The sequence below is a fragment of the Leucoraja erinacea genome, chromosome 2 (genome assembly GCF_028641065.1).
Source record: "Leucoraja erinacea ecotype New England chromosome 2, Leri_hhj_1, whole genome shotgun sequence".
In the NCBI taxonomy this organism is placed as follows: Eukaryota; Metazoa; Chordata; class Chondrichthyes; order Rajiformes; family Rajidae; genus Leucoraja; species Leucoraja erinaceus.
Genome location: NC_073378.1, coordinates 103,488,325 through 103,513,983, shown reverse-complemented (window position 1 = coordinate 103,513,983; position 25,659 = coordinate 103,488,325). Strand labels below are relative to the sequence as shown.

The following is a 25,659-nucleotide window of genomic DNA, read 5'->3' as shown; positions in this document are numbered from 1 at the left end:
TGTAGCGACTCATTGTCTGCAATCCAGAGTATTGGGTCTGGTGCATCCCATAGGCGGCCTGACCTAGTGTATGAAATTCTACTACTATTAAGCCAAGTAACAAGGAAGGGCAGTGACGTGACTTTGTTGTGGGTCCCAGCACACATTGGTGTGCTAGGAAATGAAAAAGTGGATAAATTAGCAAAAGAGGCCGTTAAAAAAGAGAACATAGAGGTAAACCTACAATTATCCAAATCTGAAGGAAGACACATTGTGTGGAAGAAAATAAATCAGGAATGGCAACAATACTGGGAACAGGAGACAAAGGGGAGACACCTCTATTCGCTACAAAAACAGAGTGGGCATTACAGCAAGAAGAGGGGGGAACAGGTAGTATTAGCAAGATTGAGGATAGGACACACCCACCTGAACAGCACATTAAAAATGTTGGGAAAACACCCTACTGGGATGTGTGAGGAATGCCATCAGCGGAAACAGTTCAGCATGCTCTAGTTGCATGTAGAAGATATGCAACAGAAAGAAGAATTTTGATCAATGAAATGAAGAAAATTGGAATGACAGATATATCAGAAAAGAACATTCTAGAGTATGGAGGGGAAGGAAAATGAGTAAATTTGTTGTTTAATTTCTTGAGGGCCTCTGGCCTTATAAAAAGGATATAAAGTAAAGACATGAGGACTGTGGAGTGAAGCCAGAAGGTGGCAGCAATGCAACATTGTGGATGCCGGCTGCCGTAAAACCCCAAAGAAGAAGAAGAATGTCTCCTCTATAATATAAACATTAGAGAGAATTCAGACTCTTGGCACTAACCCTTCTTCTATAAGATTATAATGTACTCCATGTGGTGTGGACAGAGCTTCCGGAGGTGAGGGTGGGTGGTGTGAGTGGCGCCTCAGGGATCGGTGCTGGAACAACTGCCGTGACTCACCTATTACACCTGACCCCCCTATCACACCTATAGACACCGCCCTGACTCACCTATCTGCACGGGAATGTGTAGTTTAGAAACTAAAGTTGGTAGCCCTGTTAAGAACACTGTGATGGTCTGATCTAAATACGGTACTCCACCGTCTTGATAGCTCCCTACCCCTTGATTACAATGACTCTTAGCAATTATTCGCACACATAGCTATTGTAGTTATTGATCGTGCTATGGTGTTACTATTTTGTTAATCGATACATCACTTTGCTGACTTCAGGACTTGTTTTGTTGGTGCTCTCCTGTTTTACTTTATTGCACATATTTGAGCGGATGTTTTAAGAACTGATACAACAAGCGAGCAGTGGTTTCAAAGTTAGAGGGAAGGGTGCGATTACGCGGAACGGCCGAGCTGCCGAACTGGTCGCTCACTTCCTCCTCGAACGTGCTATTTGTTGCACGCATTGTGACGTGTACGCACAGAACGTCAGAGGGTCTGTCGGGACTTCCCGGTGGAGGCTGTGGAGTAGCGGACCGGCTGCAGTGGACGCAGGTGGTGTAAGCGCTTGCACCGGGCAAGGTAGGCACAGGGCGCTTGCACCGGGCAAGGTAGGCACAGGGCACTTGCACCGGGCAAGGTAGGCACAGGGCACTTGCACCGGGCAAGGTAGGCACAGGGCACTTGCACCGGGCAAGGTAGGCACAGGGCACTTGCACCGGGCAAGGTAGGCACAGGGCACTTGCACCGGGCAAGGTAGGCAACAGGGCACTTGCACCGGGCAAGGTAGGCACAGGGCGCTTGCACCGGGCAAGGTAGGCACAGGGCACTTGCACCGGGCAAGGTAGGCACAGGGCACTTGCACCGGGCAAGGTAGGCACAGGGCACTTGCACCGGGCAAGGTAGGCACAGGGCACTTGCACCGGGCAAGGTAGGCAACAGGGCAGTCGCGCTTGTCCTTTATTCCAATGTCGCGTAGACAGGGCTGCTGAAGGAAGGCTGGTAGCACTTGCCGAGGAGCAATAGTAGCGTGGACCTAGACGCATTTCATTAAAGGAAATGAGGACGGGTAAACGTGTTGTGGGGGGCGGGGCAGATGATAACTAGACAGGAATAGGGGTTTAGATGGTTCGGATGTCTTCCCGTGGCAGCCGTTGCCTATTTCCTTCGCTCAATAGATGCTGCCTCGCCCGTTGAGTTTCTCCAGCACTGTTATGTCCAAAGAGGGTTATGTCTCCCTCTTCCCCTGGCAGAGTCATTTGTAATTTTCCAACCGTTTAATCAGTCAGTCAATTGTTGTAAATTTAGGAAATGCCCTACATTCGATGGACATAACAGTGAATTGCGGCAATAAAGAGCAACAGGACCCTAGTTGCAATCTAGTGTACGCCGTGACTTTTGATGTTTTCCTGCTTGTATATATTTACACGTAATCGTACGAACTGAAGAAGGACCCCGACCCGGAAAATCGCCTGTACATGCCCACCCACGCCAGCAAGTCATACAGCTGAGTTCCTCCAGCACGTTCTGTTTTGCAGATGCAAAAGAGCCTGGTCCCAATCCAATGTGAAACATATTAATGAAACTATCATATTTGTAGTATGTGAAAAGTGAACCAGCGACAATTCCATTATTTCATGGTACTATTGCTGATACTCTTACATTTATTTTTAATTTCATACTTTTCCAATTTAATTATTGCAACATATCGAAATCAAAGTGGGAATGGGAGCATTAAATTGTGTAAGAAGGAACTGCAGATGCTGGTTTAAACCGAAGATAGACACAAAAATGTGGAGTAACTTAGCGGAACAGGCAGCATCTCTGGAGAGAAGGAATGGGTGGCATTTCAGGTTGAGAGGGATAAGGGGAACGAGAGATATAGACGGTGATGTGAAGAGATAAAGAACAATGAATGAAAGATATGCAAAAAAGTAACGATGATAAGGGAAACAGGCCATTTGTAGGGTGAAAATGAGAAGCTAGTGCAACATGGGTGGGGGAAAGGATAGAGAGAGAGAAGGAATGCAGGGGATACCTGAAATGAGAGAAATTAATATTCAATAAATCAATGTTGCCCAAGCAAAATATGAGATGCTGTTCCTCCAATTTGTGTTTGGCCTCACTCTGGCAATAGAGGAGACCAGGGACAGAAAAGTCTGTGTCGGAATGGGAAGGAGAATTAAAGTGTCCAGCAACCGGGAGATCAGGTTGATTCACGTGGGCTGAGCAAAGGTGTTCCACAAAACGATTGCTCAGTCTGCGTTTGGTCTCCCCGATGTATAAGATTCCACATATTGAACAACGGATAGAGTAGATGAGGTTGGAGGAGGTGCAAGTGAACCTCTGCCTCACCTGAAAGGACTGTCGGGGTCCCTGGACAGAGTCGAGGGAAGAGGTATAGCGACAGGTGTTGCATCTTCTCTGTTTGTGGAGGAAGGTACCTGCGGAAGGGGTGATTTGAGTGGGAAGGGATGAGTTAACCAGGGAGTTGCGGAGGGAACGGTCTCTGCAGAAGGCAGAAAGTGGTGGAGATGGGAAAATGGCTAGTAGTGGGATGCCGTTGGAGGTGGTGGAAATTCCAGAGGATTATGTGTTGTAAGTGATGGCTGATGGGGTGAAAGGTAAGGACTGAAAAAGCTACTTTTCTTAACTGCTAAACCAGGTTCGCTTCTTAATAAACAGACACCACACAAACTGTTTGGTAGACCAGTTCAAAACTTTACTTAACATCGGCCGATGGAAGGGAGCGAGAATTCCAGCTAAGTGACCAATGTAGACACTCGACTGTCCTCGGTCCACTTCCATGAACAACAGAATTACATTGCCTTAAATAGGGTTTTTTTCCCCCTTAGCACATGCCACAGACATTAGTCATGGTCAGAGGTACAGGAAAAGGTTTCCACAGAATGCATCACATCAAAGGCCTTTTGTTTACATGGTACAAGATATACTAAAAACATTGGCCATTTGCTTTAGGTCATTTTATCTCCAAAGAGATCACCCTAGCTCTTTTCGCTGCTTCCTCTCTGTCACTTGGTCCCTCATAAACATAGGCCATTTGGTTTACGACATCTTACATCAAAGAGATCTCTCTAGCTTCTCCTCTCTGCTTGTCACTTGGGAGGCAATGTTATAGGATTTATTATCTCGCACACCGCAACCTGAGGCAAGCCTAATTTGACACTAAATAAGCTGTAAGCTAGCCCAGAAGCCAATTTAATATTTTCTTATATTTTTAACTAAAATTCGGCTTCATCAGGACTAGGGGACTCTGTCTCTGTTGTGACAATGGAGAGGGGGAGCAAGGGCCGAGCAGCAGGGTACCAGGAGACGTTAAATTGACAGTTAAGTGGATGTTCAAGGATAGCCCTGCTGACTGAACAGAGGTGTTCTGCAAAGATTGTTTTCTTCAAGGTCGAGACTTTATTCTGTCTTCTTAGTATTTTTACAATTGTACCAATTTAGTGACAACACTTGCACCCAGCCTGGTCGATGATTAGAGTTTGCATGCTTCCCAAAAGCTTAGCTGCATTCTTAAGTGAAGGGCTGCTTTGCAATAGTCCACCCTTTGACCCTGCTTAACTAGTTTACTTTGTTTAAATGATTACTTTGTTGGGCGTCGGTCCTGAAATGAAGGCGAGGAGCCAAGAATTTCGGGACGTACCTTTTAATATGTCCTTCCCGGTAGCAGGGATGTCCACGAGAGAAAGATGGCACCCAAACCCTTGCCTTTAATCCCTCTGGTTACGAGCCGCCTCTGGACTGAACTATTCCCGTGCCGAGAGGTTTGATAATTGGGATGGCCCGACCCGTGGGAGCCGCCACAGGACCCCCCACCAGAACCGGAGGCACGAAACGCACCAGCGGGTGCACAACTCGGCTGGACCGCGTGCGGAAGTCAGCCAACCGAGGGGCAGGCGGAGGCACAGGTGAAGGGACAGGTCGAGGGACCGGCGGGAGGGACCGGCGGGATGACAGGTGGAGTGACAGGTGGAGGGAGCCGTGAAGGGGGGGCGCCCTCGAGGCCGAGGTTGGGCAACCAACACCGGCTGGTCAATATCCGATTGTGCCGGCTTCAACCGGTCAATCGACACGGTCTCTGGCCGGGCCCCCATGTCCAACACAAAGGTCGTCTGCCCGTGCTCCAGCACCCGGAACGGGCCCTCGTACGGCCTCTGGAGTGGCGTCCGGTGTGCATCATGGCGCAGGAAAACATATGGGCAGTCCCGGAGGGCTGATGGCACATGCGGGCGAAATGTCCCATGGCGGGACGTCAGGACGGGCGCGAGCCTGCCAACTCACTCGCGAAGGCGCTGTAGGGTGGATGAGGGTGTTCCCTGCTACCCCGGCGCTGACGGCACAAACTCCCCGGGCACCGTTAGTGGCAACCCGTAAACGAGCTCCGCTGAAGATGAGGCCAAGTCCTTTTTAGGAGCCGTCCGGATGCCCAGCAAGACCCACGGCAACTCATCCATCCAGTCCGGGCTGGAGAGTCACGCCTTCAGCGCTGCCTTGAGCTGCCGGTGGAACCTCTCCACCAGTCCGTTAGCTTGCGGGTGATAGGCCGTGGTTTGGTTTAGCCGCACAACCAGCAAGTGAGCCATGGCCAACACAGTTCGGAGGTGGAATGTGGCCCCCGGCCCGAGGAGATGTGCACCAGCACCCCAAAGCGAGCAATCCAGTGCGTGGACAGCGCGCGTAGCCGTAGCCGTTGACGTGTCGGCCAAGGGCAGGGCCTCCGGCCACCGTGTGAAGCGGTCCACCATCGTGAGGAGGTGGGTAATGCCCCGGGATGGCGGGAGAGGCCCACAATGTCCACGTGGAGATGGTCAAATTGCCGGTTAGGTAAGCCGAACTCCTGGAGGGACGCCCGGACATGGCGCTAGATCTTCACCGTCTGGCACGGAATGCAGGTGCGAGCCCAGTGGCCAACCTGCTTGCGCAGACCGTGCCACATGAAATGAGCAGCCACTAGCGTCGTCGTTGCCCGGATTGGTGGGTGAGCCAGCCCGTGGGTCACATCGAAAACCCTCCAGCGCCAGGCGGCAGGGACGATGGGGCGTGGCTGACCGGACGACATATCTCCCAGGATCGTTGCCCCTCCAGGACCGAGAGGGACATCATCGAGGTGAAGGCCGGAGATGGCAGTCTGGTAGGCGGGCATCTCATCGTCCGTGAGCTGCGCCTCCGCCAGGGCAGAATAGTCAATTCCGGGCGCCACCTCGAACACGAAGTCGATGGCGGGGTGGGACAATGCGTCGGCCACCCGGTTCTCTTTCCCCTCGATGTAGTAGATGGAGGTTGTGTATTCAGAAATGTACGCCAACTGGTGCTGCTGTCGCGCGGACCCGGGTTCGGAAACTTTCGCCAGGGTGAAAGTGAGCAGCTTGTGGTCTGTGTAGGTGGTGAACGGGCGGCCCTGCAGGAAGTAGCGGAAGTGGCGTACTGCCAGGTACAGAGCCAGGAGCTCGCGATCGAACGCGATCAGCCGCCGATAATTCCCACAAGGTCCCCAGCCCCCGCTTGCCTTAGGGACCATGTGGAGTGGGGACGCCCACGGGCTGCTTGAAGGGCGGACGATCCCCAAGGACTCCATTGTGTGGAACTCCTGCCGTGCCAGACGTAGTTTATCCGGCGGCAGTCGGCGTGCTCATGCGTGGAGTGGTGGGCCGGTAGTCGGTATGTAATGTACCACCCCGTGACTGGGGGTCGATGACCGAAACTGTGGGGTCAGGATATCTGGGAACACGGCCAAGATCCGAGTGAAGCGGGAATCCACGGTCGACGGGGGTGTCCCACCAGCTCATCCAATCGCAACGTGAACCGCTCCATCGTGGCGGCGTGGACCAAGCGGTGACGCCTGACGTCCACCTGAGGAAGTCGGCCCCGAGCAACGGCTGGGAGGCATCAGCAATGGTGAACCGCCAGGAGAAATGGCAGAAGCCGAACATGATCGGGACCATGCGCACCCCGTACGTGCGGATGTTTCTGCCATTCGCCTCGGTGAGGACGGGCCCCCGCTTACCGGAACGAATGTTGGCCAGCGAAGGGGGCAGGACGCTCAGCTCTGTCCCGGTATTGATGAGGAAGCGGGTCCCGGAGCGCCGATCCCAGGCGAAGAGGCGGTGAATCTGGCCGGCCACCGCGGGTCTATTGGCAGCCGGCCCAGGCATTTCCTGGGAACAGATAGGCGGCATTGTCGTGCTGCAGCACTCCAGCGCTGGTGTTAATAGCACCAGCGCCTCCTGCTGGTGGCACTTGGAGCTTGTTGGCGCTGGACTGCAGGTGCAGTACCCGACACATCGCGGAGGGCGATCTTACCGGCCTCCGGGATGCAGCTGCCACTCCTTCCATAGCTCCCCCGCCCCACCAGAGGAAATCGGGAGCTGCCGGAGTGACGTCATCAGTGCACGCAGCGCGTCAGCGCACCTGCCGACGGCCAGCACTTTGACGTCAGAGTGCGCCGTCCACAGCGCGTCACCGTGCCTGGCAACTGCCAGCAAGTTCACGTCATCAGGGCGCGCCATCCACAGCACGTCGGCGCGCCTACCGAGGGCCCTGATGTCGGTGAAGGAGGCAGATGGAGGTATGTATATTTGAACTTCAGGCACGGTTGTGCCCATCCAGGAGCGCGACCATCTCCTTTAGGAGGCTTGATGATCGTCCATATGAAGGAGCCTAGCAGCACGCTCCATCCTGCTGAGCCCATAAATCTGGAGCAGGAGCTCCTTAAGGCCGCAGTATTTCTCGGTTGCCGGGGGGGCTGCCAGGAAGTCTGTGACTTCTTCGACCGTGTCCTGGTCGAGGGCCCCCACCAGGTAATAGAAACGGGTGTCATCGACTGTGATGCCCCGCAGGTTGAATTGGGCCTCCACCTGCTGAAACCAGATGTGCGGCCGGGTGGTCCAGAAGGTGGGTAATTTCACATGGGTCGGTCTTTGAGGTGGAAGGATGGGCTCTATTCTCCTTCATGACCACAATGGAGCGTCAGGGGTCACCAATGTGGGGCGTAGGTCCCGAAATGAAAGCGAGGTGCCAGAAATTTCGGGAGGTACCTTTTAATATGTCGTTCCAGGTAGCAAGGAAGTCCACGAGAGAAAGATGGCACCCAAACCCTTGCCTTTAATCCCTCTGGTTCAGGGCCGCCTCTGGACTGAACCATTCCCGTGCCGAGGGGTTTGATAATTGGAATGGCCCGACCCATGGGAGCCACCACAACTTATTCATAATGCTGGAGTAATTTAAGCAGGACAGGCAGCATCTCTGGAGTGAAGTAACTCATGTATTCCCTCTCTCTCTATTCATCCCCCACCCAAGTCACACCAGCTTTTCGTTCTCATCTAGCAAACAGCTAGCAATAGCCTGTTTCCTTTATCATAGTTACTTTTTTGCATATTTTTCATTCATTTGTTCTATATCTCTCTACATCATGGTCTATATTTCTTGTTTCCCTTTCCCATGACTTTCATTCTGAAAAAGTGTCGCGACCCGAAACGTCACCCATTCCTTCTCTCCAGAGTTGCTGCCTGTCCTGCTGAGTTATACCAGCATTTTGTGTCTATCTTTGGTTTAAACCAGCATCTGCATTTCCTTCCTCCACACTTTTTCATGTTGTTTATATGCTAACAATACAGAAAATGTTTTCTTCCTTTGAGCATTTCAAATAAATGAGTAAGACCAATCCAACTATAACTTATATAATAATTAATATTAATATATGGCACAGCGGTAAAATTGCTGCTTTACAACGCTTGTAGCGCCAGAGATCTGGTTTCGATCCCGACTCCGAGTGCTGTAACTTTATTCCAGTGACTGCGTGGATTTTCTCCGAGATCTTTGATTTCCTCCCACACGCCAAAGGCATACAGTTTTGTAAGATAATTGACTTGGTATAAGTGTAAATTGTTCCGAGTGTAGAATAATGTTAACGATACGATAAAACTTTATTCATTCCTGGAGGGAAATTGGTCACGACACAAAAACTTGAAAGTAAAAGTGAAAACACAAAAGAAAAAGGCAAGCGGCTGTTTGGCTGCCGTATGTAGAGCGCCTTCACCGGAACAAATGAACAAACAAACAAACACAGACTTATCCCCTGGACAGAGGATTTTAAACTAGAGTTCACCCCCTCCCCCACACCAGGTCCCCCTTTGTTCTCCCACTGTCCCTCAGGGCGGACTACCCACGCCTGCTCCCCATTTTCTTCTCGGCTATCCCCCCCATGCCGGGTCCTCCATTGTTCTTCACGGCGGACCCCCACACCAGGTCACCATTGTCTTCCCCTCCCACTCATCGACCACGTGGCCCCACCACCACCGAGACTCCCTTAGCCACTGAGACCCACGTTGCCATTGATGCACCCACTGCCGCCGCCGAGGCTCCAATTGCCACCATTGCTGAGGCTCCTCCGGCCCAGTCAGGCCTTGCTGCCCAGCTTCACCGCAGTCCCCTGGGAGGCCTGTGGGGTGCGTCGGGTCTACCGCGGCGTGTTCCGGTCTTCGGTTGTCGTTCTGGTCATCAACGGCACGGTTGTTCCCCGGGACATTGGGATCGCTAGTCGACACGATAGGCCAAAGGGCATTTTTCAGCGCTGTATCTCTAAACAAAACTATATGTGATGTAATGTAAAACACGTGTAAATAAATGGATGGATTTATACATTTTTACATACTTTGTAGTATTCTCATTGTTCAAAATATCAATTTATTTTTGGATTGTGAAATGCCAGTAGCCGTTGTTGAATAAATATGATCAGCACCCAGCTTTCCCCTATATGGTTATGACTTCACATCATGCTGTAATTTCACAAAGCATTATCATTGTTTTGTATCGGAATTTCATAGTAATTGCACGATATGTTCAATCTCCTTTATAGAACTTGATATCCATTGACCTAGCTTCATTAGTACAATTAACAATTATAAAGTCCTATAATTTTACATAGGGATTCTGGTGTTACATATAAAGGATAAGGCCTCCCGGGGCTTCGGTAGTGTGCATAAATTGTTTTAAATTTGTTCTGCCTAACAATATATTGTTTTCCACGGCGTATATGGTTGCATCATTGTTTCCAAGATCCTATATTTTTTTATTAAACTATTCATTAACTTAAGCAGCTACAACATCAGATTGAACACTTATTCTTGATCCAACTCAAAATTTCCAATAATTTGTTCTTGTATCATATCAATCGGGTGGGTAATTTGAGGGGTGTTTCTTTTCCACAGCTGTTCCTTTCTCCTCATCCATAGCCCATTCATGTAGACCTTACACATTTTCTGGCTCTCTATTCTTGTGTGTTCCTTTCCATCTCTCCCTTCATATTCTAAGTGGACCACCAAATCACAAGCTATGATAACAATGCGTCCATGTGGCTTTCCTTTGGTAAATACTATTTTGTCTTTTTCACTGTAATATTCGTTCCTTCAATGAAAGAGTCCAATTCAATATTCATTTCTAATTTGCATTTCCATTCTTTCACCATCTATGTAGTAGCATAGATGATAGTTATGGGAGATTTCTACATGCAACATGGGAAAATCAGGTTGGTACTGGACCCCAAGAAAGGGACTTTGTAGAGTGCCTTCGTGATGGATTGTTTGAACAGCTTGCCAGGGAGAAGGCAATTCTGGATTTAGTGTTATGTAATGAACCGGATTTGATAAAGGACCTCGAGGTTAATGAGCCAGTGTTCAGGTTTAATCACATGGTCAGATTTAATCTACAATTGGAGAGGGAGAAAAGTAGATCGGAGGTGTCAGTGTTGCAGTTGAATAAAGGGGACTATGGGGCCATGAGGGAGGAGCTGGCCAAAGTTGACTGGAAAGATACACTAGCAGGGATGACGGTCTAATAAAAATGGCAGGTGTTTCTAGGAGTAATACAGAAGGTGCAGGATCAGTTCATTCCTGGGAGGAAGAAAGATTCCAAGGGGAGAAAGGGACGACCATGGCTGACATGGGACGTCAGGGACAGTATAAAAATTAGAGCGAAGAAGTACAACGTAGCAAAGATGAGCGGGAAGCAAGAGGATTGGGTAATGTTTAAAGAACAACAGAAGATAAACAAAAAGACAATACAGGGAGAAAAGATGAGGTACGAAGGTAAGTTAGCCAAGAATATAAAGCAGGATAGTAAAAGCTTCTTTAGGTATGTGAAGACGAAAAAATTAGTTAAGACCAAAGTTGGACCCTTGAAGACTGACAAATATGACTTTATTATGGGGAACAAGGAAATGGCAGATGAGTTGAACAGGTACTTTGGATCTGTCTTCACTAAGGAGGACACAAACAATCTTCCTGATAGGCCAGAAATGTGTCCTATCAATATTGATTTCTCACAATTCTGTTAACACCTTGCTGTCTCCTCCCCTTCTACCTCAGCCCTCGGGCTCCTCCTCCTTTTTCGTTTCTTCTCCCCGCCTCCCCCCACCCCCTATCAGTCTGAAGAAGGGTTTCGGCCCAAATCTCCTTCGCTCCATAGATGCTGCTGCACCCGCTGAGTTTCTCCAGCATTTTTGTGTACCTTCGATTTTCCAGCATCTGCAGTTCCTTCTTAAACACTTCCTGATATAGTAGTGGCCAGAGGATCTGGGGTGACAGAGGAACTGAAGGAAATCCACATTAGGCAGGAAATAGTGTTGGATTGACTGATGGGACTGAAGGCTTGTAAATCCCCAGGGCCTGATGGCCTGCATCCCAGGGTACTTAAGGAAGTGGATGCATTGGTGATAATTTTCCAATGTTCTATAGACTCAGGATCAGTTCCAGTGGATTGGAGGGTAGCTAATGTTATCCCACTTTTTAAGAAAGGCGGGAGAGAGAAAACGGGGAATTATAGACCAGTTAGCCTGACATCGGTGGTGGGTAAGATGCTGGAGTCAATTATAAAAGATGAGATAGCCACACATTTGAATAGCAGTAACAGGATCGGTTCGAGTCACCATGGATTTACAAACGGGAAATCATGCTTGACTAATCTTGTGGAATTTTTTGAAGATGTAACCAGGAAAATGGACAAGGGAGAGCCGGTGAATGTAGTGCACCTGGACTTTCAGAAAGCATTTGATAAGGTCCCACATAGGAGATTAGTGGGCAGAATTAGGGCACATGGTACTGGGGGGTAGAGTGCTGACATGGATAGAGAAGTGGTTGGCAGACAGGAAACAAAGAGTAGGGATTAATGGGTCCCTTTCAGAATGGCAGGCAGTGACTAGTGAGGTACCGCAAGGCTCGGTGCTGGGACCGCAGCTATTTACAATATACATCAATGATTTGGATGAAGGGATTCAAAGTAACATTAGCAAATTTGCAGATGACACAAAGTTGGGTGGCAGTGTGATCTGTGAGGAGGATGCTATGAGGATTGGACAGGTTGGGGGAGTGGGCAGATGCATGGCAGATGAAGTTTAATGCGGATAAATGTGAGGTTATCCACTTTGGTAGCAAAAACAGGAAGGCAGATTACTATCTAAATGGCATCGTTGGGAAAAGGGGAAGTACAACGGGATCTGGGGGTCCTTGTACATCAGTCTATGAAAGTAAGCATGCAGGTACAGTAGGCAGTGAAGAAAGCAAATGGCATGTTGGCCTTTATAACAAGAGGAATCGAATATAGGATCAAAGAGGTCCTTCTGCAGTTGTACAGAGCCCCAGTGAGATCACACCTGGAGTATTGTGTGCAGGTTTGGTCCCCTAATTTGAGGAAGGACATTCTTGCTATTGAGAGAGTGCAGCGTAGGTTTACAAGGTTTATTCCCGGGATGGCGGTACTGTAATATGCTGAGAGAATGGAGCAGCTGGGCTTGTACACTCTGGATTTTATAAGGATGAGAGGGCATCTCATTGAAACATATAAGATTGTTAAGGGCTTGGAAACGCTAGAGGCAGGAAATATGTTCCCAATGTTAGGGGAGTCCAGAACCAGGGGCCACAGTTTAAGAATAAGGAGTAAGCCATTTAGAACATAGACGAGGAAACACTTTTTCTCACAGAGAGTGGTGAGTCTATGGAATTCACTGCCTCGGTTGAGGGCAGTTGAGGCAGGTTCTATGGATGCTTTCAAGAGAGAGCTAGATAGGGCTCTTAAAAATAGCAGAGTCGGGATATGGGTAGAAGGCAGGAACGGGGTACTGATTGGGGATGATCAGCCATGATCACATTGAATGGCGGTGCTGGCTCGAAGGGCCAAATGGCCTACTCCTGCACCTATTGTCTTTTGTCTATTGTCTAACAGACAGAATGCAAATGCCTGCATTTTTCCTATTTCAATTAGTGAGACGGATTGACAACCTGTTTTGCAAGTAGATATATAACGGCCCTACTCTCCTTATAATCTGAATACATTCTTCAGTCCATTCCCATGCAACTCAATTTTTATGGACACAGTGTAGCAGACAATTGAGTTTGCAAAAGCCCTCGTTATAGCATCGTATAGCATGGAAACAGGGCATTCGGCCCAACACGTCTGTGCTTACCTGTGGGTACCTTCTGTATTAATCCCATCTCCTTGCACTTAGTCCATAGTCTTCTATGTGTAAGCGATTCAAGTGCTCATCTAGACAATTTTTTTTCAGCAACCCAGCTTCAACCACCCTGTCAGGCAGTGCATTCAAGGTACTGTCCACTTTCTGGGTGAAGAAGATTCACCTTAAACCTTCTCTAAATTTCTTCCCACACTCCCATCCCAAATCTTGTTTTACCTACCTTAAACATAGGGAAAGTTTTCCTGCAGTCTACCCCATCTATATCCCTCATAATTTTATATATGCCAATCATGTAACCTCCTATACTTCAGTCTGAAGAAGGGTTTCGTCCCGAGATGTCACCCATTCCTTCTCGCCAGAGATGCTGCCTACTGAGTTAGTCCACCATTTTGTATCTATCTTCACTTCAGGGAGACGGACCTAGTCTGTCCATTCTCTCCTCATAACTGAACTGCATCATCCCAGGCAACATCCTAGTGAATTCCTCTGCACCCACTCCAATACTATCATATTCTTCCAATAGCATAGTAACAAAAAACTGTATGCAGTACTCCAGCTGAGGTATATAACCAAGGTTTTTTTTTAAATAAAATTGGAGCATTACCTCCTGTATTCAGTGCCTGGACGAACGACTGCCAATTGGCTATATTCTTTCTTAATCATGTTATCTACCAATGATGTCACACATTGGCTTGTATTCCAAGGTTCTTCTGCCCCTCAAAATTCCTTAAGACCCTACCATTCATTATGTATGTCATTCACACTCTCAAAATGCATCATTGCCCATTCGTCCAGATTAAATATCTGCCATATTTCAGACAGTTTCACCAATACATAGATGTCCCTCTGCAGCCTAAAGTTACCTTCCACATCATCAACAATTCTGATAATCTTGCGATATCTGTGAACCTACTGATCATGCCCACCAATTCCATTTCCAAGTCAATCGCATATATTACAAATAGCAAGAGTGTTGGTAATTATCACAGCAATACCAAGATCACAGCAATACCATGCTAATCCTATAAATGATTTAATTTTGATTCTGGATAAGGTAATGTTAGTATTATTATCCCCAGGCTCTGCTCTATCCCTCATTCTCCAGGAGTTGTTACAGTTTCTAAAGAGATAACTTGAGGTCTTTGTAGGTGAGCCTTTTTTCAGGTTGGTGAGTAAAATTGATGGAGCATGATGGGGATCATTTTTCTGGCCTCAGATCCTTCAGTGTGATACGTTCATGCCGACCAAATTGTTTGACTAGTCCCATTTGGCCCATACCCTCAAAACCTTTCCTGTCTATGTATCTGTCTAAATGTCATTCAAATGTTTTAATTGTATCCATCTGTGCCACTTTCTCTGGCAGCTCGTTCCATGTACACACCATCCTCTGTGTGAGAAAAACCCCCCGGTCCCGTTTAAATCTTTCCCCTCCCATCTTAAAATTTCCAGTCTATCCTGCTTGTTCTAATAACTCAAGTCCTGCAGTCCATTAGCATAATCATAAATCCTTTCTGCACTCTTTTCCAGCATAATAACAATCTTCCTACAGCTAGATGACCAGAAATACACACAATATTTGAAGTGTGGTCTCACCTACGATGTGTATAGTTGTCACATGATGTCTCATTTCCTGTCTCGGTGCCCTAACTGATGAAGAATGCCAACCCCTCTTCGCCAGCATTGTCACCGCTTTCAGGAAATTGTATCTGCACTTCTTGGTCTCTATGTTACACAACACCCTGTGAGGCTTTAACATTTACTGTGCAAGTCCTGATGTGAGATAACTTGCCAAAGTACAACTCCTCACACTTGCCCGAGTTAAATTCCATCTGCCATTCTTTGGTACACTTCTTGATCTGCAACTGATGCCTTTAAACCGTAAAAGGTACAGTTGGCAACTCAATTATTAAGAACACAAGAAATAAAGAGCTGAATCTGATATTGAAATTAGCTTAAATTTCCTGTGTTTCTCATAACTCTTATGATAAGGTGCTTTAAAATATGCTTTTAAATATATAAAAGATATATGGTGGAATACTTGACTGTTGGTTGTAGCTTGTATTTCGTCTCAAGCAGGCTTTCTCTAGTGGAAAAGTAAGAGAGAGATAGAGAGAGAGCCAAGCCCAGGCTTGTCTCAAGTTGATGTATATTGAGACAATGATCGATATTTGAGATGTTTTGGCTTGGAAGTACCATGACAGTGACGGCTGTGTAGTCGACCTGCTCTCCAGGAGGCCCACTTCAAACCAGCCATAAGAAAGAAAAATACTGTGATATACGAGGAGAAAGGAGTGCTAACGGCTGTCTGAACATGATGGGTCGACAAAAGGCATCCGAGCGCGGAGGAAAAGGAAAGAACGATGGACAGAAACTGACAGACATCCCGCAAGATGACGCCGTGTCCGACAAGGAAAGCCCGTTAATTCTCTCCGAGTTGAGAAAAGAACATTAAGAAGCCTCAGAAGATACAAAACAAAGATTAACGAGTGGAGGACAAAATGAAGGATTTAATGGCTCGAATGGAAAAGCTGGAAGGAAAATTGAAGGAAATGGAGGTCAACAGAAGATAAGGAAATGAGACACGAGAGGGTGATTAACTACCTGTTACAGAGAGAAGCTAAGTTAGCAGAGAAATGCCTGGACCTGGAAAATCGAGCGAGGCGTAAGAATGTGCGGATATATAGAGTCATAGAGGGAAAGGAAAAAAAGGACATGTTGCAGTTTGTAAATAAACTGTTGAGGAATTCCCTAGAACTCCCGGAAGATTTAACTATTAATATTGAGAGAGCACATAGGTCCCTCGCAGCTAGACCGAGTGCAGAGCAAGCCCCACCAAGATCTATAATAGTCAGATTTTTAAACTATTATACAAAAGATCTCGTGTTGCAACAGGCTTGGAAGCAGCGAAAGATAATATATGATGGGGACAGAGTGTATTTTGATCAAGACTACTCGCCAGAAGACCAGAGAAAGCGTAAGGATGTACGACAGGTGATTAAGCAACTGCGGGAGGAAAATATTAAAGCCAAATCTCCATTCCCGGCGCAGCTCAAGATCTTCCTAGATTTTGGAGTTAAATCCTGAGGCAGTACCTACACTGGAGAAGATGGGGATTTACATCAGGTCGGAGTCCAGAGATATGTTGAATAGAGAACTGCTGCGAGACCATTGGTCAGGGGGGATGAATAAAGCAAGCGGCCAGAGAGGATTGGCAAATTTGTCGGAGGAAGATCTTCGCACCATTCTGGGTCTCATAGGAGATGGACTATAGACAGGTTTGAAATAACCACAGAAACGTGGGTCATATGGGCAAATGGTAAAATGTCTGAAAGAGTCCATTGAGTTAATGAAGTGGACAATTAACATCTATACGATCATTTAATAGTATATGATGAGGCAAATAATATGTAAATAGTTTGTACATATACTCTCTGGTTTTGTTTTGTTGTCTTGATGAAGGGTAATTATGCCACGTTTTATAGCACATATACGGCTGGTTTTGTATTGTATTATATTTTCTAATTGATTTAAATGTACTATCAAAGAGAGGGACTGAGGGGGGCTCTCTCGGGTGGGGGGGAGATACCTGCCATTTATTTTTGTTTATAATAGTAATTCAAAAGTCCCAAAGTGGGATTTAGAGCAACCTTACTGTAGTTGCAACCACACATCATAAGTGGGTTACCCAGGAGAGACCTAGTCACATCTCTTCGCCTTTTTACGAAGAGCTGGTACACCAGTTAGTTCAGAGTGTCCAGATGGGTTTGTTAGGTAGGAAGTACCTTTTTTCTTTATATATTTTTTGTCCTATGTATAAAGTTTTATTGTATATTGATTTACTGATTTGTTTATTGTTTATTGATTTGTTAGTTTGGCAAATGTTTTTTGTACAGCAGATATTCACAGGCTAACCAGAGCAAGAAACAAAAATGGTATAGAAAGCAACTAGTAGATTACACAACGTGGGATAATGACTAATTTAAAAATAGTAAGTTATAATGTCCACAGTTGAAATCACCCCATAAAGAGGAGAAACATTCTGAGCCAACTCAAAACCTTAGGATGTGGAGTTGCATTGATTCAGGAAACGCATCTGGTGGAAACTGAACATAAAAAGCTTAGAAGACAGTGTAGTTTTCCACCAGAAATGTAGTTTTCTCGGTGGAAAAAGTACTCCAAGATACATTGGGGAGATATGTAATGGTAATTGGTACAATAAGTGGGATGGTAGTATCGATAATAAATATTTATGCACCAACCGAAGATGATTACTCTTTCTTTAGAGACATTGCAAATATAATAGCAGAAAATGCCAAAGGTATGATAATACTAGGTGGTGATTTCAATGTGGTCCTTGATGGGAGACTGGATAGATTACCAGATGAGTACAACCAAACAAAAAAAAACAAAATATTAAATAATATGCTAGGGGAGTTAGAATTAGTAGACTCATGGAGATATAAAAATCCAAGGGGGAGGGATTATAGTTTATTTTCGAATGTGCACGGGAGTTACTCACGTATAGACATGCTTCTGTTCTCAAACAATATACATATAAAGTGGTAGATTGTAAAATTAGCTCAATAACAATCAGTGATCACGTAGTGATACAGGAAATTAGGAATTGTATTTATTTTTTATTTGTTTTTATTTTATTAAAAGCATTGTACATACATCTTAATCATAATATGCAAGATTATCCATTTTGTGTACAACTTCTCTTTTTTTTTTACTTTAAGCAGTAATAGAAAAAAGAGAAAAGAGAAAGAAGGGAAGAATGAGGATCGTAGTGAAGTGTAGTCTGCAGTAATTGGCGTTAAATGAATGATGATGTTTAAGTAAACTGCGTGCTTGAGAATGTGAGAAAAAAAAGGAAAGGAAAAACGAAAAGAAAACAGACCCCAAAGAAAAGAGGGCCTTAGAAAGGGACAGGAAATAAGTGAAAAAATCCAAAGAGAGAGAGAGTCAATTTAATTGTCTTTGGCCTTAGAAAGGGAAAGGAAATAAGTGAAAAAATCCAAAGAAGGTAGAGCTAAACAAAAAAGAAAGGGAATGTGCCTAATGCATAACGATTCACACCCAGCACCTAGTTCTAAAACATAACTTTCTTGGGTTGTGCTGTACCATATATACGTAATAAATCAATAAAAGGTGACCATATTCTTAAGAATTGTTCTTGTTTTCCTGCTAGAACGACTCATTTCCTCGAGATGTAGTATTTCCGACATATTTGTGATCCACATTTTAAACGTTGGGATAGGAGCGTTTTTCCAGAATTTAAATATAAGTTTTTTTTGCAGATATCAAACCATAGTTTAGCAAACGTCTTCGAAATATAGTTAGTTCAGAACAGGCTTCCCTTGCTCCAAAAATAATCAATTCTGTATTTGGGTCCAGTCTTAATTTAAATATTTTTGAAAAGCTTTCAAAAATGTCCTTCCAAAATTTCTGAAGTTTTGCACAGGAAACAAATGAGTGTGCTATTGTTGCCTCTTTAGTTAGGCACTTATCACAGATGGGAGAGACATTTGGAAAGATTTTATTTTGTTTTGTTTTTGAGTAATATAATCTGTGTACAATTTTAAATTGGATCAGTGTGTGTCTAACGTTAATCAAACATTTGTGTACATATGACACATAATCTTTCCATCTGTCCTTGGGAATTTCTATAGCCAATTCTTGTTCCCATTCTTTTCTTATATCTTCGAGGGTTATCTATATTTAAAATAATATTATAAAAATATGATGTTAAATGATCCAATTCTACCTGTCCATGCCTTGCTCTGAAGGTCCATCATCAGATTTTGATAATCTTGTGTTTTTTTTCAAATTCGAGTTTGTAAGTATCTAAAATATTGGTTATTTTCCTAATTGTATTTAAGCTGTAAGTCTTGGAATGGTAAAAAATGTTCCTCTTCATACAAATCTTCCCAAGTCTTAATTCCTAATCGTTCCCAGAGGGTAAACGTTTTGTCAATAGTCGATGGCTTAAACACCGGGTTGTTAGCTATCGGTGAGAGAAGCGAAAGATTTCTTAATTTAAGAGAGGATTTTATTTGTCTCCAAATTCGTATTGTGCTGTGAATATAATAGTAATAACCCCGAAGCATCGTTTCTCTTCTATATTGTGTTCTTCAGTTTTATTGGGGTGAAAAGGATCGCTCTTATGTTAAAAGGGGTGCAATCCTCCTTCTCAGTTATTGTCCATTCTGCTTGTTGTGTTGAACTGTCCAAACAGTACATTATATTTTTATGTTCACTGCCCAATGGTAGTACAGGTTCACAACCTTTTATCCGAAAACCTTGGGACCAGACACTTTTCGGATTTCGGAATTTTTCGGATTTCGGAATGGAAGATTTTTAGCGTAGATTTTAATGTTTTTTAGATAAAACATTACAGGGGACCGGGTGGCTCAGTGGTAGAGTGCTCGGCTCGTGGCCGCAAGGTCGCGAGTTTGCGCCTCGATCCCGGCAGTTACTCGGTGAGGGAGGTAGCGCTCTCTTGTCACCCTAGCGGGGCTACATGGCCTTAGGTGGCCTAGCTCGGGGATTCTTGAATCCCCGGAATAAATAATTCAAAAAAAGATAAAACATTAAGTAAAACTTTAAACATAAACTGGCTCAAACTAAGCTAAACACATGAAAATATACTTACATGCAGTAGCCAGCCCGATGATTTTCAGGGCCCTCTTGCCGTGAAAGATGGAACTCCAGCGTCGGGTGAAACAATTTCTCAGCGGCTTGGAAAGTCTGGAGCGGCTGCCTCCTCCCCGGAGACTGGAGACCGGGGCACTCGTAGCCCTCAGGCCGTGCCGGTTGGAGCTCCGACCCCGGCGAACTCAATCCCTGGCTCCGCGGCGCTCCAAATCCAGCGCCGCCCGCAGCCGGACGCCCGCAGCCCCAGCTCCGCGATGTTGGGAGTCGGCGGCCACAGCGCTCCGGAGCTTACAAGTGGGCGACAAGTGGCAGTTCGCCCACAGCCCGAGCTGCGCCCCCTCATCGGGACACCGACCCCCAGGCGCACTGCAAGCACGGAGATCCCAGATCAGCAACTCCAGCCCAGCCCCGCTCCAACTCCAGAGGAACACGCAGAAGCTGATGATGTGCAAGGTACGTCTTGTTCTTGGGGTGGCGCAGCTCGGGCTGTGGGCGAACTACCACTTGTCACCGTAGCGGCCCATCGGGGAACGGATTCCTCTGGAGTTGGAGGGACAGGGAGACACAGCGGCTTTTGAGAATGGTGGGCAATCACTTCCAAAGTTCTGCCTACACAGTCAGTACACCTCTCCTATACTTGTCTCCCGCACTAACATAGAAACATAGAAATTAGGTGCAGGAGTAGGCCATTCGGCCCTTCGAGCCTGCACCGCCATTCAATATGATCATGGCTGATCATCCAACTCAGTATCCCGTACCTGCCTTCTCTCCATACCCCCTGATCCCCTTAGCCACAAGGGCCACATCTAACTCCCTCTTAAATATAGCCAATGAACTGGCCTCAACTACCCTCTGTGGCAGAGAGTTCCAGAGATTCACCACTCTCTGTGTGAAAAAAGTTCTTCTCATCTCGGTTTTAAAGGATTTCCCCCTTATCCCTTAAGCTGTGACCCCTTGTCCTGGATTACCTAAGATTATCTCGCAGAGAATGATCCCAGCCTAACCCTCCCTATTCTCTCCTATTCTGCAAGAAAAAACTACATTGAAGACTCAAACTCGCGACCGAGTAACTGCCAGCATCGAGGCGCAAATTCGCGACCTTGCGGATATGAGCCGAGCACTCTACCACTGAGTCAGCCGTTAAAATCTACGCTAAAAATCTTCCAATCCGAAAGCCGAAAAATTCCGAATTACGAAAAGTGTCTGGTCCCAAGGCTTTCGGATAAAAGGTTGTGCACCTGTACAACCATTTTTAGACTCCAATTTCCTGGAATACAAGCTAATATACCTTTCGGCTTTTGGATTACCTGCTTTGTCCGCATGTTTGCTTCATGGCTCGTACTAAAACATGAACCTTTTGTATTCTGCTCATTTGCAGCCTTTCTCACTATTTAAATAATAGTCTGCCTTTTCCTCGTAATGAAGTACATGACCTCACACTTTGTCAGGTGTGAGGTCTAGTTTTTAGCCCTCAACTGATTTTTATCCTCTTACGGAGTCCAAATACATTCATTACATTCCACTGATTTGTCATCAGCAAACATGGATTACTTAAAGTCTGCCCCATCATCCAAGGGATAGTAGATAATTGAGGACCATGGAGTGATGTTTTATCATGGCTCTATTTTCTCTCTTCATCCCCCTTATTATCTCAATTTAATTCTAATGTTACTATCATCAGGAAGAAGGTACAGGGGCCTAAAACCAGTTCAAAAACAACTTTATTTCCTGCAGCCATCATGCTGTAGAATACAACACAACACCAACTTCAGCAACTATGATCTTCTATACACTTTGTCTTTACTTACAGTACAATTTTATACTAATAGGTTACCTAGTATTATGAATATTAATTTATTGCATTATTATGTTTATCTGTATTATTGCAGCAAATAAGAATGTAATTGTTCTGTTACCAGTGCATATGACAATTAAACATACTCTTGATTATCTATTGGTGTTCCTCTATCCAGCAATGTAATGGAATTCTCTGCCTCAGAGGACGGTGGAGGCAGGTTCTCTGGATGCTTTCAAGAGAGAGCTAGATAGGGCTCTTAAAAATAAATAGCAGAGTCGGTATATGGGGAGAAGGCAGGATTGGGGATGATCAGCCATGATCAAATTGAATGGCGGTGCTGGCTCGAAGGGCCGAATGGCCTACTCCTGCACCTATTGTCTATTGTAATCAATTTTCCATCCTTTTGGAGCAAATTACATAATATATGCCACCTTGATGATAAACTCTTCATAAATCTTCTGCTTAGCTTTGCTGGCAATGCAATGGACAATACATAGAAACATAGAAAATGGGTGCAGGAGTAGGCCATTCGGCCCTTCGAGCCTGCACCGCCATTCAATATTATCATGGCTGATCATCCAACTCAGTATCCCGTACCTGCCTCTATACCCCCTGATCCCCTTAGCCACAAGAGCCACATCTAACTACCTCTTAAATATAGCCAATGAACTGGCCTCAACTACCTTCTGTGGCAGAGAATTCCAGAGATTCACCACTCTCTGTGTGAAAAATGTTTTTCTCATCTCGGTCCTAAAAGACCTTTCCCCTTATCCTTAAACTGTGACCCCCTTGTTCTGGACATCCCCAACATCGGGAACAATCTTCCTGCATCTAGCCTGTCCAACCCCTTAAGAATTTTGTATGTGTCTATAAGATCCCCCCCTCAATCTTCTAAATTTTAGCGAGTGGACTAGGTTGGCATCAGTCTGTGTCCCCTCAATTCGCTCTGGAATGAAATGCCCACCATACTCGGGAACAATTGGTTCAGAAAGAACTGCAGATGCAGGTAAAATCGAAGGTAGACACAGAATGCTGGAGTAACTCAGCGGGTGAGGCAGTATCTATGGAGGGAAGGAATTGGCGATGTTTCGGATCAAAACGTCGCCAATTCAGTCTCTCCATAGATGCTGCCTCACCCGCTTAGTTACTCCAGTATTTTGTGTCTACCATACTCAGGAACAACGTCTTTCCCTCTTATCAGGCTTATGAAGAGTTCTTCCATAAGCTAGAGTACTTTCCGATTCACCTCTGCCGCATTGCGGACTGTACTTTATTTCTGGAACTGGTTCACTGCAATGCAGAGAACAATATTCTGCACTATGTATCTTTTCTTCTGCTCTGTGTAGGAAGGAACTATAGATGCTATTTTAAATCGAAGATAGACACAAAATTCTGGAGTAACACTGCGAGGGGCAGGCAGCATCTTTGGAGAGAAGTAATGGATGACGTTTCGGGTCAAGACCCTTCTTCTTCCCTCTGCTCTACAATAACCTTAGTTTGGCTCGATTGTATTTATGTATAGTATTATTTGATTTGATTGCACAGTATTCCGATGCACCTGACAATAATACACCTAAAATGGCAGCCAATGATAATGTACTGAAGTGTAGCAGGGAATTGGCATAAGATGTGCAATGGAAATTGACAAGAAAATAAATTATTTCTATTATGAACTGAAGAGAATTCAGGAATTCATTAATTCCTCATGAAATACTATATGAATTAAGATGATTTACTTTGGTTTTATGATATTTTTGAATAGTTTTCTTTAGTTTTTTTTATTTTATGCATTAGTTATGTGATTATGCAGTGAAATGTTGCAAATCTATTAAAGCAAATCTATTTTCCTGTAAGGAAAATTACCCATATTCATGTAAAAGAAAGCATATTCTAAATTTGACTGAATTTCATTTAATATATATTTTTTAATTAAATGTTATGGTTGATGGAATAGGAAAGGATTTGGGTAAAAAGGATTAATTGCAAATGTTTGCGTTACAAATAGACAAGATTTTTCTTCCTTTTGGGGTGTTTACTATGGAGCCGAGTGTTCAAGTTGAAGCCAATGTTGAAGACAAAGTCAATACCTGCTTGTATTTCAATATTTTAATTTTGGATCAATTTGTCAATGTTTAAAAAGTACTACAGATTCAGAAAAAAAATGACAAAAAAGAAGCTTGAGCATAGTAAAACTGCTGCAGAAACGTTATGCCCGTTCCACTTGGGAAACCTGAACGGGAACCTCTGGTGACTTTGCGCCCCACCCAAGGTTTCCATGAGGTTCCCGGAGGTTTTGGTCACTCTCCCTAATGGTGGAAAGTGGTTTCTGTGAGAGAGAGAGGGGGGTGAGGGGGTGCTGGTAAGCGATGGGTGGATCCAATTGAGGAGGGTTTGATGGCAGATGAGGGAAGGTGGGGGAGGGAGAGGTGGAGAATACAACAGAGTATGGGGGGTGATTAGTGGAGACTGCAAAGAGTTGCATTTTATGAAAGTTGGTGAGTGGAACCAGATAAGGAAGGACTGTTTAAACAAGATCATTATTTGTTGATAATTATTGGATATTTATGTTTCAATTTCTCATTGTAGCTTTTATCTGCCATCAAAGGTAAAGCTAAATCTTGGTAGAGTGATTTGTTTGAGTAAATAAAATTCCCTTCAGAGTTATTTTTTTTATTTGCTATCATTCATTAGTAATTTAGAGAGCAAAACCCATCAGATTCTATAAATAACTATTAGTGGGACTAATGCTTTCCCACCACCCCTTCAATTGTGTTTTGTGGGGAGAGGGAGCAGAATTTTTAGTGAATATTTTTTTTTCCTTTTTGAGATTCTTGAATGCCTACTTTCTAAGCATCTACACCTGCAACCAGGGCAAGCTTGGATTGGGAAATGCCAGGTCATTACAATTATTTAAATTATATGCAGCAACTTGCTTGGAAACATTTGTCCAAATATTGCACGGAAATGTTTCCTACTTCCAACTGTAACTTGCATGAATGGAAAACCAGTGGAAATGACATAGCCAATGATTGTGGAATTCGGGTCTGGTTGCTTAAGGAAGTGATTTCAAGCTAAAGTTCCTCATAACATGTTTTTGTTTTAAATTTTAGGTGGAGGTTCTAAAAGAAGGAAACACTTTGCATGACAAAATACTTCCCTTACAGGTGGGTGAAGTCTTTGTTCCTTTTGTGAGCTGTCCCCTATTATCAATACTCATCCAGCAGATGAAGATCGGCACTGGAGGTAGTGATGGAGATTGGGACAGGGTCATTGACAAGTTCTTGAAATGGAAATAAAGAATGAGGGAAGATTTGCCAATAGGACTTCTCGATGCAATGTGAAGATAGACACAAAAAGCTGAAGTAACTCAGCGGGTCAGGCAGCATCTCTAGAGAAAAGGAAAAGGTGATGTTTTGGGTTGAGACCCTCCTTCAGACCCATCCCGAAACGACACACATTCCTTTTCTCCAGAGATGTTGCCTGACCCGCTAAGTTATTCCAGCTTTTGTGTCTATATCTTCGGTGTAAACCAGCATTTGCATTTCCTTCCTACACATCAATGCAATGTGAAGCTTCTTGTGAGTTGAACTCTCGTGCAAGTGCTGAGTAAATAGGTGCTATTCAGGGCAGTTTGGGGAACAACTGGAAAGATGTTTCTGTAAGGGTTCAAGTAGCAGGGCAAACCCTGCCCTACTCTGTTTAGTGCGGGGTCAGAATAGGGTTCTAGTGGGTCATGTATTCATCCAATTTTTTTATATTTCAGTTCTAAGAATGGAAAATGCTGAAAATACTCAGCAGAA

At 45.1% G+C, this 25,659-nt stretch overlaps 1 protein-coding gene across 1 annotated transcript in view; it reads left to right on the top strand.

The window, feature by feature from the left end:
* Nucleotides 1-1,361: 1,361 nt before the first annotated feature.
* LOC129713206 (glycoprotein-N-acetylgalactosamine 3-beta-galactosyltransferase 1-like) overlaps nt 1,362-25,659 on the top strand; it is a 42,178-nt gene continuing 17,880 nt past the window's right edge. Inside the window, 2 exon segments of the mRNA XM_055662123.1 lie at nt 1,362-1,499; nt 24,970-25,023. The gene's annotated coding sequence lies outside the window, so the exon portion shown is untranslated.